Raw genomic sequence first — 17,773 nt, 5'->3', positions numbered from 1 at the left:
ATAAATATTTTTATTGAGAAGATTTTGAATATTTTACAAAAATATAGAATTACTACAAAATAAAAGAACAATCTTGCAATTTAACAGCATTAACAGTGAACAAAGTACTCTACTCCACAAAACAATTTAGAAAAAAAACTCTACACAAACTACAATTCAATAAATAACTAAATCAAAACAAAAAGAAACTAAATTAAACCAAACTGAACCAAGGCAAATTAAATTAAATTTAGTTAAATTAAGTTACCGCACTCGGCACAATCCAACCAAATCTCCCCACCACTGGGAGCATCAGTTGGTAAACCTGTATTTGTTCAGGATTCCTTCCCCCAGGGGCCCCTGGGCCACCAGACACTGCCCTCAAGGCTACACAAAGTCCCCATCCTATGAAAAAGTTCCATTTTCTGGTGCACCATATTTGTAAGGAAGTCCAGGGGAATGTGCTCCATAACTAACCCACACCATCCCAAGAGTTCTGAGGGATTTTCCGACACCCAGCTTATCAGAATGTTCTTCCTCACACAAAACGAAAGAATAATTAACAATTTCTTCCCATGCGTGTCCAAAGAGGGAAGATTCAGTGAATCCAAGAGGAGACAACATATCTACCTTGACTTCAGTTCCCAAGATTTCAGTTCCCTTCCAGAACACTCGCTATAGCGCCTCAATACCGACAAAGCTTGTGGCGTGACCACAAGCAGTGAGTAAGAGTTCCATTTTACATTTGGGGCACATCCCTGTCTTAAATTCTGCAAGCCACTCCGGTGCCAAATAATCCCTGTGGAGTACCTTCAATTCCATAACCTGCATCCTGTTACAAATCCAAATCTTCCTTAAGTTCTCCCACATATCCTCCCACACCTCTTACTAGATTTCCACTCCCAATTCCTGAGCCCAAATTCCATACAGCCACTCGATGTCCTTCAAGACACTACCTCCTAACAAATGATAGAGGATGCTGACTGAGAGAGCCAGTTTGAAGCATGCATTCCTTTTGAAGAGCTCCTTGGCAGAGAATTTGCCCTTAGGAGAAACAGAGATCTTTGGAGATCTCTCTCAATTGGCTTTTGCAACAATATTGTGCCAGTGTTGAGGTAGGAGACTGGGACCACAGACCTTTTTGGGCCTTGATACTTCCAAAATTGTAACTAGCAATTTTAAATTTGATTCCAGTATAACTTTTCTTGCACATAAGTGTATCAATTAAGCAAACATAAATGGAACAGCACAGAATATTTCACTTAAATATTGGCTCATCTAATCTAATTGTCAATAAACCTCAAGTAAACTCATTTCCTTATTTACTTGTACGTTTCTCAAATATTTTATCTTGATTACAAAAGCAATACATTGCCAGATAGCTAACAATTTTGGTGACAAGAACTCAAAGTAAACACTATAAAAACAGGAGGGTGTGGTGGGCACAAAGTAGATACTGTTTAATTGACCTATTACAATGTTTTAGAAAGAAGACAAATTTACATTGCACAACTCTGAAATGAAAATACAATTCTGCTCCCCTTTTTGGTCAGTGTGTTTAATAAGTCAGAAGTTGACTCACTCAGAAAAGGTTTTAAAAAAAGTTTCTGCAGGTGATCCGAAGTGTAAACATTCAGATAAGGCCACACCTGTGCAGCGAGGAACTTGGGGTTAATGTTCTAGATCCGAGTATGATCTAATGAAGGATCATCGAAGATCAAGTCAAAACATTGAGCCCCGATTTTCCTTCTCCGCTGATGCTACCAACCCTGCTGAGTCAGCGGAGCATTTTGCTCATACTTCAAAGCGGGAGATCAAGGCTCTAAATCTGGACTATTGTAAATTAGTTATTTTCAGCTTGTGTAAAATCCCATCTGGCTTATTATCTCCTTTAGGGAAGGAAATCTGCCATTCTTTCTTCTTGTGGCCTTGAAACTTCAAAATGCTTCAGTGTAGAGGAATCTGGGTGTCTTTGTGCATAACTTGCTGAAAGCTAGCACGCAGATACAATAGATAGGAAAGGAACATAGAATTTTGACACCTTCCTGAAGGAATAGTGTATGAAATAAGGCAAGTGTTGTTGCAATTATATAAGTTATTAGTGGGACTGCATTTGGATTACTTTGTCACCTTGAGAAAGAATATGACTGCATTGAAGGTTCATTAGATTAATTCCAGAGATGAAAGACTTGTCACATGAGGAGAGATCGAGCAGTTTTGGCCTATACTCGTTAGAGTTTAGAAAGATAAAACAGGAAAACCATTTGATGTATTTGACTCTTCTACCCAGACCATAAGGAAAGGATGTTTGCAGAGCCTAGACCATCACAGAAGCCAACCTTCCCTCCATGGACTCCACATTGCTGCAGAAAGGCTGCCAATATCATCAAAGACCCAAGGCAGCCCGGTAATGCTCTCCTACAACCTTGTTCATCAGACAGAGGAGACAGAGGCTTAAACCCATGGACTAGTACATTCAGGAACAGCTTCTTCCTAACCGTTATCAGACTGATGAATGGATACACTAGCTTCAAATATTGCTGGTCTTGCTAATGTTGATCTTGCAATGCAACCTGTATGCCTCTGTCTAGTTTCTCTTTTCACCCATTCATCTGTATGTCCTTGTTTACTATGATCTACCTGTACTGCTCATAAACAAAGCTTTTCACTGTACTAACGTACACATGACAATAAATAAATCAAATCAGGTGCTAAAGACGATTGGCAAAGTAATGTGGAGTAATGTTTCCCCTTGTGGGCAATCTAGAATGTATAATCATTGTTTTAGGATGGGGGGGGGGAACAGACTTAAAATGGAAATGATGGGGAATTACTTTTCTTGAATACAATTATGGCTGATCTCATCTTGGCCTCAGCTCCACTTTCTTACCACTCTCCACAATACTTAAACAGATTGTTAATAAATGGGTTAAAGGATTATGGAGAGTGGGCAGGAAAGGAGCTGAGGCCAAGGTGAGATCAGCCATAATTGTATTCAATGGCAAAGCAAGCTCAAGGAGCTGAATTGCTTAATCCTGCTCTTAATTCTTGCATTACTTGCAACTTTTGACCCATAGGAACGTAGCCAACTCTTAACTGTCCTGGGAGCAATTAGGGATGGGCACCCTAAGTGTTACACCCACATCCTCTGAGTGAATATTTTTTAAAAAGTTGGTCTCTGAGCTTTGATTTTTGGAAAAAGGGTTTTGATTCCTTCTGCCCATGGTCCATTATTCCTGCTGTAAGTTGAATATCAGCATTACAAAAGGACAGGATAAGGTATGATCGTTAAAATAGTCAACCAGTAATCTGTCAGGTTTCATAAAGGATAATTATGCCACAAACAACGCACACCCTTAATGAGAAATACACATTTTGACTGAACTGGAGTAAGCTGCTATTACCTATCATACACCAAATGATAGCTTCCAACTACCAATGGCTCCATTTCTTCACTTCACCACCAGCTGTCCAGAGAAAAGCCTTAGTTGGGGCTGGGGACAAGATGCCATGGTCTAATCGCAGATTGGCAACGGCCAACCAGCTCCATTATCAATATTTTTCAAAAAGCTCTTATTTTCTGGTGATGACCACATGTTTAGCTGCTCCAGAACACGTGTCAGGATTTCTTCACTCTGTTGTTTAATTTACCTGTGGGGTACAAAAGCAACTTGATAGTTTATGCAAGGGGCCTAACATCTGTTTTAGGTTTGCGCTCTGTTCAATCTTGCATTTACTGGAGGATGCAAGATAATGTACTCTGCAATTATTTCTCATGAGTCACAGTTGGCATCTATATATATAAAAATACAAGTTCCAATTTCTACCAATAATGTTGTATGCATTACAGTTCAAATTGTTGAGAAATGTTTCAAGAGTTTTACCTCTACTACTTTTAAATCCATTCTCCGGATTGCTCAGTGTAAAGGAAAAACTTCCTGATAACAATAATAAATATAGCATTTACTGATATGAATGCAGATCCCCTTATGCTTAAAATCTAATTTATAGCATTGATCTGAATACTTCAACTATCTTTTATAGCTCTCCAAGATCATTTCTGAAGCAGTTCCTTTAATAGCATGCAAAACTTACTATACTCTCTTAACAAACCTTTTACACAAAGGATTCATTTTTGGTGCATATTAGGATATTTACCTATACGTCAGTGCTTTTTCAATAATGATCCTTTGAAAGCATTTTACATAAAACTTGTACTAAAGACTGAGATAATCAAAGTTGGCCAGAATACACTGCAATTTTAATCAAGATGGAGTGCAATATTAAATGATTTAGCATGCTAAAAAAAATGCTCTGCCTGTTATAAATATTGATTTTTAAAAATATTATCTATTTCAACCTCATCTATACCAGCTTTAGTATAAATTTGAATATACTGGTAATCCATTTTAGTATTCCATGTATGCTGTACAGTATTTTACACTTGTGGATTTTATTTCATCTTGCTTAAATTGTCATTTTTCTGTCTATTCACTTCCCAATTCATTCTGTAAATATCCTAATTGCTTCTTTCAATTCTACTGCCTCAGCTATTTGGCTTAACTCATCAGTAAATCAGTAACAGAGATAGTAATGATCTGAACCTGAATCTGTCTGCATCCTAATTAGTACTTGCTCTCATCCCGAAATAATTTCTTCAAAAACGTACCTCAAATTTACAAGACTTCAGCAATCTCTTATAAATTCTCAAGATTTATTTCATGAGGATGTCATTAAACTTGAAAGTGTTCAGAAAAGTTTGTGAGAAGATTTGTAGCTCGGGTGCTTGTTGTTGTGGTTCTGTTCGCCGAGCTGGGAATTTGTGTTGCAGATGTTTCACCCCCTGTCTAGGTGACATCCTCAGTACTTGGGAACCTCCTGTAAAGCGCTTGTGATCTTTCCTCCGGTATTTGTAGTAGTTTGAATCTGTTGCTTCCAGTTGTCAGTTCCAGCTGTCCGTTGCAGTGGCCAGTATATTGGGTCCAGATCGATGCGCTTATTGATTGAGTCTGTGGATGAGTGCCATGCCTCTAGGAATTCCCTGGCTGTTCTCTGTTTAGCTGGTCCTATAATAAGTGTTGGGACAGAATTGCACACAGTATACCAAGCGGCCTAACCGATGTCCTGTACAGCCACAACTTGCCTCTTGCTGAGATATTTGTACCATCGATAGTCACAGGTGAGGTGCTGGAAGACAGGAGGTTGGCTAATGTGGCGCCACTCTTTAAGAAGGGTAGTAAGGGCAAGTCAGGGAACTATAGACCATGAGCCTGACGTTGGTGGTCAGCAAGTTGTAGGAGGGAATTGTGAGGCACAGGATGTACATGTATTTGGAAAGGCAAGAACTGATTAGGGATAGTCAACATGTCTACGTGGGGTAAATCATGGCTCACAAACTTGATTTTTTGAGGAAATAACAAAGACGATTGATGAGGGCAGAGCGGTAGATGTGATCTATTGATTAGCAAGATTAGGTCTCATGGAAGCTGAAAATGTGATGCTGGAAAAACACAGCAGGTCAGGCAGCATCCAAGGATTAGGAGAATCGACGTTTCGGGCACGAGCCCTTCTTCAGGGAGGAGGGGGGCTTTTCCTGAAGAAGGGCTCATGCCTGAAACGTTGATTCTCCTACTCCTTGGATGCTGCCTGACTTGCTGTGCTTTTCCAGCATCACATTTTCAGCTCTGATTTCCAGCATCTGCAGTCCTCACTTTCTCCTAGATCTCATGGTATCCAGAGAGAACTAGCTATTTGGATACAGAACTCGCTCAAAGGTAGAAGACAGGGGTTGGGGGTGGAGGGTTGTTTTTCAGACTGGAGTCCTGTGACCAGTGGAGTGCCTCAAGGATTGGTCTGAGTCATCTACTTTTTGTCATTTACATAAATGATTTGGATGCGAGCATAAGAGGTACAGTTAGTAAGTTTACAGATGATACCAAAATTGGAGGTGTATGGACAGCAAAGAGGGTTACCTCAGATTACAACAGAATCTTGACCAGATGGGCCAATGGCCGAGAAGTGACAGATGGAATTTAATTCAGATAAATGAGAGGTGCTGCATTTTTGGGAAAGCAAGTCTTAGCAGGACTTATGCACTGAATGGTAATGACCTATGGAGTGTTGCTGAAGAGGTGCAGGTTCATAGCTCCTTGAAAGTGGAGTCACAGGATAGGATAGTGAAGAAAGCGTTTGGTATGCTTTCCTTTATTGGTCAGAGTATTGAGTACAGGGGTTGGGAAGTCATGTTGAGCTGTATAGGACATTGGTTAGGCCATTATTGGAATATTGCATGCAATTCTGGTCTCCTTCCTATTGGAAAAAGATGTTGTGAAACTTGAAAGGGTTCAGAAAAGATTTACAAGGATGTTGCCAGGTTTGGAGGATTTAAGCTATAAGGGAGAGGCAGAACAGGATGAGGCTGTTTTCCCTGGAGCGACCTTATAGAGGTTCACAAAATTACAAGGGGCATAGATAGGATAAATAGACAAAAGTCTTTTCCCTGGAGTCAGGGAGTCCAAACTTGAGGGCATAGGTTTAGGGTGAGAGGGGAAAGATATAAAAGAGACCTAAGTGGCAACTTTTTCACAGAGGGTGGTATGTGTATGGAATGAGCTGCCAGAGGAAGTGGTGGAGGCTGGTACAATTGCAACATTTAAGCAGCATTTAAATGGGTATATGAACAGGAAGGGATATGGGCCAGATGCTGGCAGGTAGGACAAGATTGGGTTGGAATATGTGGTTGGCGTGGACAGTTTGGACTGAAGGGTCTGTTGTTTCCATGCAGTACATCTCTATGACTCTATGATGTTATAAGTAAGCAGCCATATTCAACATAGGATTGTGAAGGGGAAACCACAATTAATTAATGCATTGGGAGATCTTTGGAGGAATAATATACACTATAAATCAAAGGGAGCACATTGATGTATAGTACTTGGTTTTCCAGAATGCATCGGACAAGGTTCTACAACAATAGTGATTGTACACAATAGGGATTGCAGGGGAGTAAATCAAATAAGAATGGATAGAAGATTTGCTGGCAGGAAACAGCATGTACACACAGGTCTTTAAGAAATGGTAGAACAAATTGAGTCAAGTCCCACCAGGGTCTCCGGTATTTGCAAATTATATATCGATGACTTAGAATAAGGAAGCAAAGTCAGGGTAGTTATATTCACAGATGACAAAAATGGTAGGAAAGTACCTTTTGAGGAAGGCAAGGCTGACGCAAAAAGTGAATGAACAGAAGTAAGACGTGCAGCATAGCATCATAGCCTTGGATTCAACTCCTCCATGAGGACCAAATATCCTAAATAAATCTAGCCCCATTTACCAGCACTTGGCCCATATCTCCAAATCCTTCCTATTCATGCGCACATCCAGAAGCCTTTTAAATGTTGTAACTGTACCAGCCTCCACCACTTTCTCTGGCAGCCCATTCCATACTCACCACCCTCTCCATGAAAAAGTTGCCCCTTAAGTCCTTCTTAAATTTTTCCCTACTCATGGTAAACTTATGCCCTCTAGTTTTGGACTCCCCTGCTCTGAGGAAAAGACCTTGGTTGTTCACCCTATCCATGTCCCTTGTAATTTTACAAACTTCTATAACGTCACTCCTTATAGATGCTCTAGGGAAAACAGCCCCAGTCTATTCAGCCTGTCTATAGCTCAAACCCTCTAACCCTGGCAATATACTTCTAAACCTTTTTCTGAACTCTTAAGGTTCACATCATTCCAACACCTGGGAGACCAGAATTAAACATTGTATTCCAAAATGTGGTTAACCAATGTCCTTTATAGCCACAACATGGCCTCTGAGCTCCTATACTCAATTGCACTGACCAATAAAGGGAAGCATTCCAAAATGTCACCTTCGCTATCCTATCTACCTACAACTCAATTTAAAAGGAACTATGAACCTGCATTCCAAGGTCTCTTTGTTAAGCAACACTCTCCAGGACCTTATAATTGTCTGGCAGATGAGAAGTATAATGTGGGAAAATGTGAAGTTGCTCACTTTGATAGGAAGAATAAAGGCAGCATTACTTAAACACAGAATAACTGCAGAATTGAGGTGCAGAGGGATTTAGGTGTTATGCTTCAGTGAGAAACAGTTTGTATGCAGGTGCAGCAAGGAATTAAAAAGGATAAACATTCTGCTCCTGTGTTATGAGATAGCAAGGATATTGTGCTTCAGTTATACAGGGCATTGGTAAAACCATATCTCAAATACTGTTAACTGTCGGTTTCCTTAGGGAATGTGGCAGGTTAAAGTTACCACATTGATACCAGGCATGAGCAGGTTACCTTAAGTGGTTGCAGAGTGGGTTTGTTTCTACTAAAGTTTACAGTCTACATTGAGGGAAGACTTAACTCCCGAACAATCCTAAAAGCCAGATATAGAAAGGGTATTTCCTCTTTCCTGAGTCCAAAAGTAGGGCACATTGTTTTAGAGGGGTTGTGCTTTGACATGTTCAGAAAAATCCACCCCTTTTCAAGAGAATTGAGATTTTGGAACGGTCTCAGAACATTGCTTGTAATACCTCCAAGTTTTGAAATTGTCTCGTGTCTAAACCAAATACGTCACCAAGAGAAAATATCTCATACTAAGGTCATTGAAAATTGAGGCAGTATTCCCTTGCCTAACAAAGAATATAAGCTTATTGAATGTAGAAGAGTGTGCAATTAAAACACACAGATCTGTTGGAACAGGCTCCATGGGACAAGTGATATACTTCTGCTTCTACTTTGTATGTTCAGCAAGTACCTGTATTTAATCTACAATAGAAAGGTTTATTAAAAATTGTCAACTTTAATCAAATATGATACACTTCAAACTTCTGACTCAAATATTTAACATTTTTCAAGTGTTGATGCCAGCGATCATTAACAAAATGTTTCCTTGCAAATGCAAGAGCTTTGCTTTTCATTTTCAACTTCAAAATATTCCATGAAAATAGTTTTATTATTTTGCTTCTCACGCTTAGTGACTTCTTGAATAAATTGATATATCTATTACCCTGGATCAAACTTGAAATACTTGTGCATTATATTACTTTAGTTAGAATAGTTCAACTAACCTTTCTAATCTCAGGGTATCTCACCTGCTCATGAATTAAACTGCCTTTCTACAATGTGTCAATACTTTAATCTTCCAGTGTCAAAATATCTGATATTACGTAAACCCAGTTAAATTAAGTGCTACTGCTTTCCTTGCTCACTTATGTTCCCTCAATGTAAAAGTCAAATAATGGCATCTCAGTTCATATTTCTAATATTCTTACCCACAGTACAGAATCATTAGCATAGGAAGCCATTTGGTTCAGTGTACCTGTACCTGCTCTGAATGAAAATTAACAACGTACTACCATACCCATGCTTTTACTATTTAAACCCTGCATTTAGAAGTCTCAAACTTGTCAGCAAGCAAACTTTCAAAATGCACTCCAAACCCCTAACTACTCAATGTGAAAACATTCTCATCACAAATGCCTCTGTCATGATTACCATCTGAATAACAGGATGATTTAACACTTGTTTAAGCAAAAGTTCATTGCTATGAGTTGGTAATTGCAGATTAACAACTTGAGTTTTAGTAAACAGGCAGATTAGAGATAAGTGAAGTGAAAAAAATACACTAAATCATCTGAAGATTTCATGTTACAAGTTCATTTATTAGGCATGAAAAACAGTACACTAGTGATTACAGCATAAATAATTCATAAAATAAAGCAAGTTTCTGCAGATATGCCACCAGGTGGATTTTACTTGTCCATTTTAAAAAAAAACTTACAGATTTAGAGGTACTCCACTTGTAAAATCAGCTAATCTATTCGATTTAGTAAAGCCCTCTTATTGACAACTAAACTGTAAACAAATGTAAAATGAAAGTTAAAAAAGCTATTCCACACCACCCCCTCCAAAAAAAGGTCCTGGAGAAAACAATGAAAGGAGGGGTTATGGATCCAGAGAACACATTCTGTAATATAAAAAAGTTATGCAAATTTTAAAAACTGCAAATTACACTGCACCTGCAGCTGATATTCCCCAAGTTACACCTTCTATAAAATGCCCAGTTTTTATGACCGGTTCTGTGCAAATCCATTCATTTGTCACTGAGTTTGTGGTCTCCAACCAGGAAACCTAGTTTCAAAACAGGTATTTTATGTAGCTTCCTAAAATAGTTTTCAAAGGAAAAATCAGCTATTAGCTGAAAGAAATTCAATGTTCAAACTTGGTCTAGTTCATTGCTGTACTTCATAAAAAGAAATCCAAATTAAAATTCATCTCGCCTCTGCAAACTCCAGTAGCTCAAACTGCACAGTTAGGTTCCACTGCTGGTAAAATACTGGATGATATTGGGACCACTGGTTAGGCTGACCAAGATTCAAAAAAAAAAGTGCCAGAACTTGTGCAATAAAAGATGGGCAGGATAGGAAGGAGATAAAGACATACGTGATGTAACTACTGACAGTATCTATAAAGCTTTGGAATTTAATATATAGTTTGAACTTTGCACTGTTGCTCTTTAAAATAGAATGCCAAAACTTTAAAAAATGATGGCACACAAGTCATGATACTGATAAAATCCTGGATTCTCTGCATTGGACTGGTCATATATAATCATGTAGCAATCTAAATGTTTATTTAAGAAATGTACAAATTAGACATTGGGTTTCAGGTGCACAATGTGTTAAGGTAATCTTAGCAATGTCTAGTAGAAACTACTTGATTAGGTACAGGGATATCATTTTGGTTACATTCAAATATAAAAAAAAACACACATGCATACTATACAGAGTTAAGTGGGACTTAATGGCCATACCTATTTGGAGAAATAAGTTAAAAGATTTGGTATGAATTTAAAGTCACAGTACATCTTAGGTGAAACTTTAAAGGTTTAAAAGAGAATCCAGGACATCAACATATTTGTTGATAATACTCAAGATGCGGTAGTCTGGAAGATAGGTGGGTGGTTTCTTCTCATGCCCTATTGTGACTGCTAGTAATCAATTAATACTAACTTCTAGTGACCCAGATCAGTAATTCTCTCAATACAAAAGTTGATGGCATAACTGGATGGATGGTTGACCTGCAACTTTACCTGTTTCTCTGAAGAATCAGGCCGAGTAGTACCAGTACTTTATTATTTCAGATTTCCAGCGTCTGCAGAATTTTGCTGTTGTAACAATGCTAACAAAGTCCAGAATTTTTATAACAAAGCAGATTTTAATCTGGTTACTTTACCAATACATGCACTATAAAGTTCACACCCATACTTCATATTGTGCAAATCAAGATCATATGCCCTGCCCTAGTCTGTTCACCAACTGAAAACTGCAGTTATCCACATATGAATTCCTCCATCATATAATTAGCAATACATTTTTAAACTTCATTCTGTTGCATTAAATTTATCATGTGTCCTTGTCAGTTGAACATACTCCCTTAGAGGCATTAGCAACATATGGTATTGCATCTCTTGTAGCCTAGTCCCGGTCTACATGTCACAGTTATCTTGGGACAGGTTAACACAACTATTATTAGTTGAATTTCATTCACGACAACAACATACCCCCCCATGCTAAATTTAAAAACAGAATTTTGAATTTCTCCAAGTGATCAGTATACCTAGGAAATAAACAGTTCCATGGATCATAGCATTAGACCAAATAGAATGAAGTTGTAATTGTAATGTACTGACATGACCAAAGGTTTTCTGGAATTTTCATTGATTTCAGCTGCAAACCATTAAGCCACACCAACACCCCTACATGTCAGACGTTTGTGCAAGTGACCCAATTCAGGAGAGGGGGACAAATTTGAAAGCATATTTGTTTCCTCCAGAAATGCTGACAGAGCATAAAATGTTCTCAATGCAGATTATATAGACTTTCAATTTTGCATTATGCTGAAACAAAATTTTATGCTGGAATAGGAGGTCATAATTAATTAATATGAGGGAGATAAGCACTTGGAAGTGCATGGTAAATAGGGTTGAGTCAGCAGTTTTATCAAGAGAAGTCATGCTGGATAAAATCTGTTAGGCTCATAAGTGGTAATAAGTAAGACAAACAAAGCAGATATGATCTACTTGAATTCTAAAAGGCCATTGACAAGGTGCGGCACAGGAGGCTGCTAAACAAGAACTCGGTTAGGGGCAAGTTACTGCCATGGATAGTGGACTGGCTAAAGGCAGAGTAGATCTTTTTCAGGACGACAGATAGTAACTCGTGGAGTGCTGCAGCATTCACATTATACACTAACAATCTGGACAAAGTTAAAAATCATAACACCAGGTTTAGTCCAATATGTTTATTTGGAAGTAAATGTGGAGAAAGGAATGGAGGGCATTTTTACCAAGTATGCAGGTGACACAAAGATAGGTGGAGGGTCAGGTATTGTTGAGGTGGTGGAGAGGCTGCAGGACAGGCTAACAGGAGTGGGCAAAGAAGTGGCTGATGGAATACAAATGTGGGAAAAAGTATAAAGTATGCACTTTAAATAGGATGAACTGAGGCAAAGATAATTTTCTAAATAAGAGACTTTGGAAATCTGAAGCACAAAAGGACTAAGGAATCTTAGTTAAAGTTAATGTGCAGGTTCAGTTGGCAGTTAGGAAGGTAAATATCATTGTCACTTATCTCAAGAGGGTTGGAATATAGAAGCCCCGTTGTGCTACTGAGACTGTATAAAGCTCTGGGTAGGCCCCATTTGGAGTACTGTGTCCAGTTTTGGTCCCCACACCTCAGGAAGGACATACTGGCACTGGAGCAGGTCCAGCAGAGATTCACACAGATGATCCCTGGGAATGGTAAGCCTAACATATGAGGAATGGCCGAGGACCCTGGGATTGTATTCATTGGAGTTTAGAAGATTAAAAGGGAGATTTAATAGAAACATATAAGATAATACATGGCTTGGAAAGGGTGGACGCTAGGAAATTGTTTCCATTAGGCAATGAGACTAGAACCCGTGGACACAGCCTTAGAATTAGAGGAGGTCAATTCAGAACAGAAATGCGGAGACATTTCTTCAGCCAGAGAGTGGTGGGCCTGTGGAATTCATTGCCGCAGAGTGCAGTGCAGGCCGGGACGCTAAACGTCTTCAAGGCAGAGATTGCTAAATTCTTGATGTCACAAGGAAAATGCTGGTAAGTGGAGTTGAAATGCCCATCAGCCATGATTGGATGGCAGAGTGGACTCAAAGAGCCTTACTTCCACTTCTATGTCTTATGGTCTTGAATACAATGTTTGCATTCATTTCAAGAGGACTAGAATACAGGAGCAGGGAACATGCTGCTGAATCTGGATTTGGAATATTGAGAACTTTTGGAACCCTTATCTGAAGTAGGGTGTAATGGCTAGTAGGAGAGACTAAGGCCAAAGGCCACAGCCTCAGAGTAAAAGGACAACCCTTTAGAACTAAGATGAAGAGTAACACCTTCAGCCAGAGTGGAACTCATTGCCAAAGGCAGCTGTGGAAGCCAAGTCATTGAGAATCTGGAGAGTTTTAAAAGTGTTTCTTGACTAGTAAGAAGATCAAGGGTTACAAGAAAAAGGAAGAATGGGGTTGAGAAACATATTAGGCATGGTCAACTGGCAGAACAGCCTGATTCTGCTCCGAAGTTTTATAGTCTATCCATGTTATGAGTGCATTTAATGCATTTTGTTTTACTTAGCAACCCAAGGAATGTTCCTCAGTTCAAGTCTGATTTGTCAAAGCTACACACTCTGGACACTTTAGCATCCTTAGTAGTGCAGATTTATTCAAGACAGTGATGCTGCAAACTAAAAAATTTTTCAGAGATGTTGCACAGTCTACTTCCTTTGGTGAATACAGAGGTCCAAAATCATGAAGGAAAAAAATGATCTGTAGACTGGTGAATACTTACTCATCTATAGTGGGAGAGGATGATGATCAAACAGGAGGAATGGACAGTTGTGGAAGAAGTAGTAATACAAACTGCATTCAAGTAGTAAATCAGTGGGTTCACAGCCATCTGCCGAGTATCAGAACTCATCCCAATTGGTCTACATTGTTATTCACATGCATTAGATCCCAAATGTCTCTTCTCATGCAATAAAGTTGAAGCAACAGATTGGAAATAGAACTGTGAATATTGCTGTCTGGCTCACAAACCTATGATGGGCAGAAACAGAACTGACAGCCCATCAACCTTGCAGCATACTCGATAAGAGCACAGTATTGTGACTAGAGATTTCATGTCTGTTTCTACAAAATAAATTCTATGCATTAAAAGCTGTGACATTACTAAATGTCTTCACTATTCAGTGTAATCACATACCTGTCTTTGATATCTTATTCTTAAGCAGATGGCTGCTAATCATAGGACATATCACAATTGCTTATTACCAGACTGAACAACAGCTAATGATGCCAAGTTCCAAATTTACTTCAATTCCTAGAAAATTGGGAATTCTCCCTATTATTGATTTTTTGATTCAGTCAGAGGATGTGGGTTTTGCAGGCCTGGCCAGGACTTATTCAACACATCTACTTGCTGTTGAGGTGGTGGTGATGACTTACTTTTTTTGAACTGCTGCAACCTGACCTTGCTTTTCAATTGGAAATACAGCTTTCCAGCAAAAGTGTATACAGCACCGAATTTGAAATAATGCAGGTGATAAGTGGAAGGAAAATTAGAACACATTTCATAATGTAGGTATGCTCAAAGAATTCAATCGATTTGAATCCTGGATGACACTTACATCTCAACACTAGGCACAGCGAAGGATAAGGTCAAGCCTCACTCTGGACACTCAAGCTTAGGTAATATTAATACTGAACAAGGGGCTTTGTCAGGAACCGCAATTTTTCAGAGGAGACTAACCCCCAACCCAAAAAGTCCACGGACTCATGCAAAAGATCCAATTCACCATTTGCTATGAATAATGGGAAATTTCAGTGATTCCCACCAACATTTAACACTACCTCAATAGTGAGCCTACTTTATGAAGTTGACAAAGTAACTCTATGGTTGCAAAATGCTTTGGACCAGTAGATGATATCTGCCTAAACACCAGTTCTTTCCATTATTCAAATAAAGTAATGTATACTGCTTAAAAATGAGCCAACTCGTGTTCTCTCTCCAACCACAAGTTCTCAACTAAAATTTGAATTTAGAATTAAAAGAAAAAAGGTTGACCAAAGAGTGAACGGCTTGCATTACTCATCCACCATCACCAGATGAATGACAAATATAATCATACACAGATGAATACTGCAGCACCAACTAATAAACAAGGAAGTTGGAAGTCTCATTCAGGACAGAGTAGACGAGGACAGATTTCCTCCCTATAAGGAGAATAGCTAACTAGGTAATTTACCCCTATCCAGTAGTTCCCACTATGTTTTATTCCATACTTTAATTAATTGAAATTAAATTCTTCCAGTTGCCACAGTGAGACTGAACTAATTAACTTTGGATTAATAATCCAATAGCATTACCACAATGCCATTGCCCGCAAACAACTAAAACAAATGTTACATGGAGGAATATTGTACAAAATAATTGTCTACATATTCAGGCTGCATTTAATAAATTAATTTCATTCCCAAAAGTGTCCCCTTTTGCTTTAATGTTTAGTCATTCTGTTTCAGCAATATGAAAAAGTAATTAGTTTACAATTGTTATAGTAGACCAAAAAAGGCTGTAATCTTTCAAAGCTAGAAAAAAAGTATGCAAATACAGTCAAGTCGAGACAAAAATCTAAGAAAGCAATTGTTCAATGAATTTTATAACTAAAATCAAAGATGTTTTAATTACTTCCTAGACTAATCTTAAATAAGTGCACAGCTGAATTTAGTAACATTTTAGTTCATACACATGAACAAATTCCATTAAATAATTCTGGAATTGAAGTCTAACACCGTGAAAACCTGAATACTTTGCAGTGGGACAAACAAAGGCCAGTTACATAAAAATCTTTAATAAACTCTCAATAAAACAAAATCACTGTAGCAATAAACAAGTTAAAATTCAGGGAATAAAAAACAATGAACTGAACTCTTAGCAGACAGTTACTGCTAACAGAAGATCTTGTCTTTGCTCCCACTCCTTATTTATGGTGTGACAGTCAACCTCAAATGCCATGGTTTCACATGTTGAGTGGAAGTAGAACAGGATTTACCATGTCATGGCTCTCTTAGGAGCCTGTCTGAAATGAGAACTACAGCCAATGGAAAATCACCATTTTGTTATAAATGATGCAATAACACTATCATTATTCTGCATAATTGAACAAAACTGATACCTTGAATTTACAATTATGGGAAAAAATTTCAAGTTACGATGCATACATCTTTCTCAATCTTACCATTCCAGAAATTGAGCATTAACGTAGTATGCAACTTGCCACAGTAAAAATGGAAGACGACTTCTTAGTCAATCTGTAAATTAAGCAGATTAGTTATTCTCTTGATTTGATCCAAGAGAATGATTTTCTCCTCTTATTAAATGCAAGGATGATAAAAGTCAAACCTTACCTAAACTCAGCACTTTTCTTTCAGGTTTGACTGCTAGTATTATTAAAGTGTTTAGTCTGCCCTGATGACCCTTCTAGTAGCTATGGCTGAGTTGGTTCCATAGGTTGTAGGCTCTTGCTAGACTCTCTTCCATACTTCAGCTGTCATTCAAGGCAAAGCTAGCCTTAGATAACGAAGTTTCCTAATAGCACAGCATTTCCTGTTCTTCCTTCCTCTTGATGCGGCTCTTGCACCTGCCTTGCCATTCTTTAGTTATGCTGACTTGTCCAAATTCTGCAGAAGTCCTGTCTTAGTGGTCTCCAAGATTCACTGTTCTAATGTAGCTCCACTGCAGACATTCATTGTCTTTTCATTGTCCTCATATCTGTAACTTATAGAAGTGATCTATATACCAAGTATATCGAACCCCAAAGAGTGATTTGCAGATTTAAATCTTACATATTACTAAAATGCATGCAATTCTATTAGTTGTTAGAAGACGAGGTATATGTGCGCACCAGGCTTGAGAGGTTTCAGCTACTGACAGCTTTTTAGATAGCCACTATTCTTGAAGTTGTGACAGTTTACAATAAAATTAAGTAACAAAGCAGAATCATTTTGTACAGCGGAAATTGCAGCTTACCAGCGTCACCAGACTTAATTTGACATAAAAACAAACTAGCTAGGTCAATTGTATTCTTCAAAGGTTGATTACTATATAAAAATGTAATACTAATACCTTGTGTTATTGTACACAATCAACTGCCATATAAAATTGCAGAAAGGAATCAATAATCTGGTTTGAGGGGCTCCAAAACACTTCCTGTAACTAAATATGGAAATACTTCAACAATTTACACTCAAAAATAAGCAAAAGATTTTGTAAGCAACTTATGACAGTTGTGCTATGAAACATCAAGTTAGAGTGAAAAGATAATCATAAAAGTTGTCATTTCATTACAAGAGTAAATGTGTAATTCTGGTGACAGCATAACAGGAGCCAATTCAGCCATTTCCTACAAAATCATGTAAGTTTCAAATTTATGGTGACTTCTATCCAAAGAACACACACCAATCCATATTTGAGAAATTTTTGAAATATAGATCATAGAGACTTACAATGAATGAAGATGTATACACATGGCTCTAGATTCCAAACTCAGAAGAGAGAAGGAAAATTTCAAACAGAAAATTGGACAACTGAATCTCAATTCAGAAATGTTTGCAAATTTTCTAGATGTGTAATTTCCTCACAGGTTTGACTCAAGGAGGAAATACTGCATATTTAATACAATTTACTAACCTA

The 17,773-nt window shown here is 38.2% G+C and overlaps 1 long non-coding RNA gene across 1 annotated transcript; it reads right to left on the bottom strand.

The window, feature by feature from the left end:
* Positions 1-15,916: 15,916 nt before the first annotated feature.
* Positions 15,917-17,668, bottom strand: LOC132817131 (uncharacterized). Its single transcript, XR_009644856.1, has 2 exons — positions 16,489-17,668; positions 15,917-16,392 (listed from the first exon to the last, which is right to left on the bottom strand). It is a non-coding gene; the product is annotated as an uncharacterized LOC132817131 (long non-coding RNA).
* Positions 17,669-17,773: the final 105 nt, after the last annotated feature.

The sequence above is a fragment of the Hemiscyllium ocellatum genome, chromosome 7 (genome assembly GCF_020745735.1).
Source record: "Hemiscyllium ocellatum isolate sHemOce1 chromosome 7, sHemOce1.pat.X.cur, whole genome shotgun sequence".
NCBI lineage: Eukaryota > Metazoa > Chordata > Chondrichthyes > Orectolobiformes > Hemiscylliidae > Hemiscyllium > Hemiscyllium ocellatum.
The sequence above is the reverse complement of the archived record's forward strand: the minus strand, read 5'-3'. Positions and strand labels throughout refer to the sequence as shown.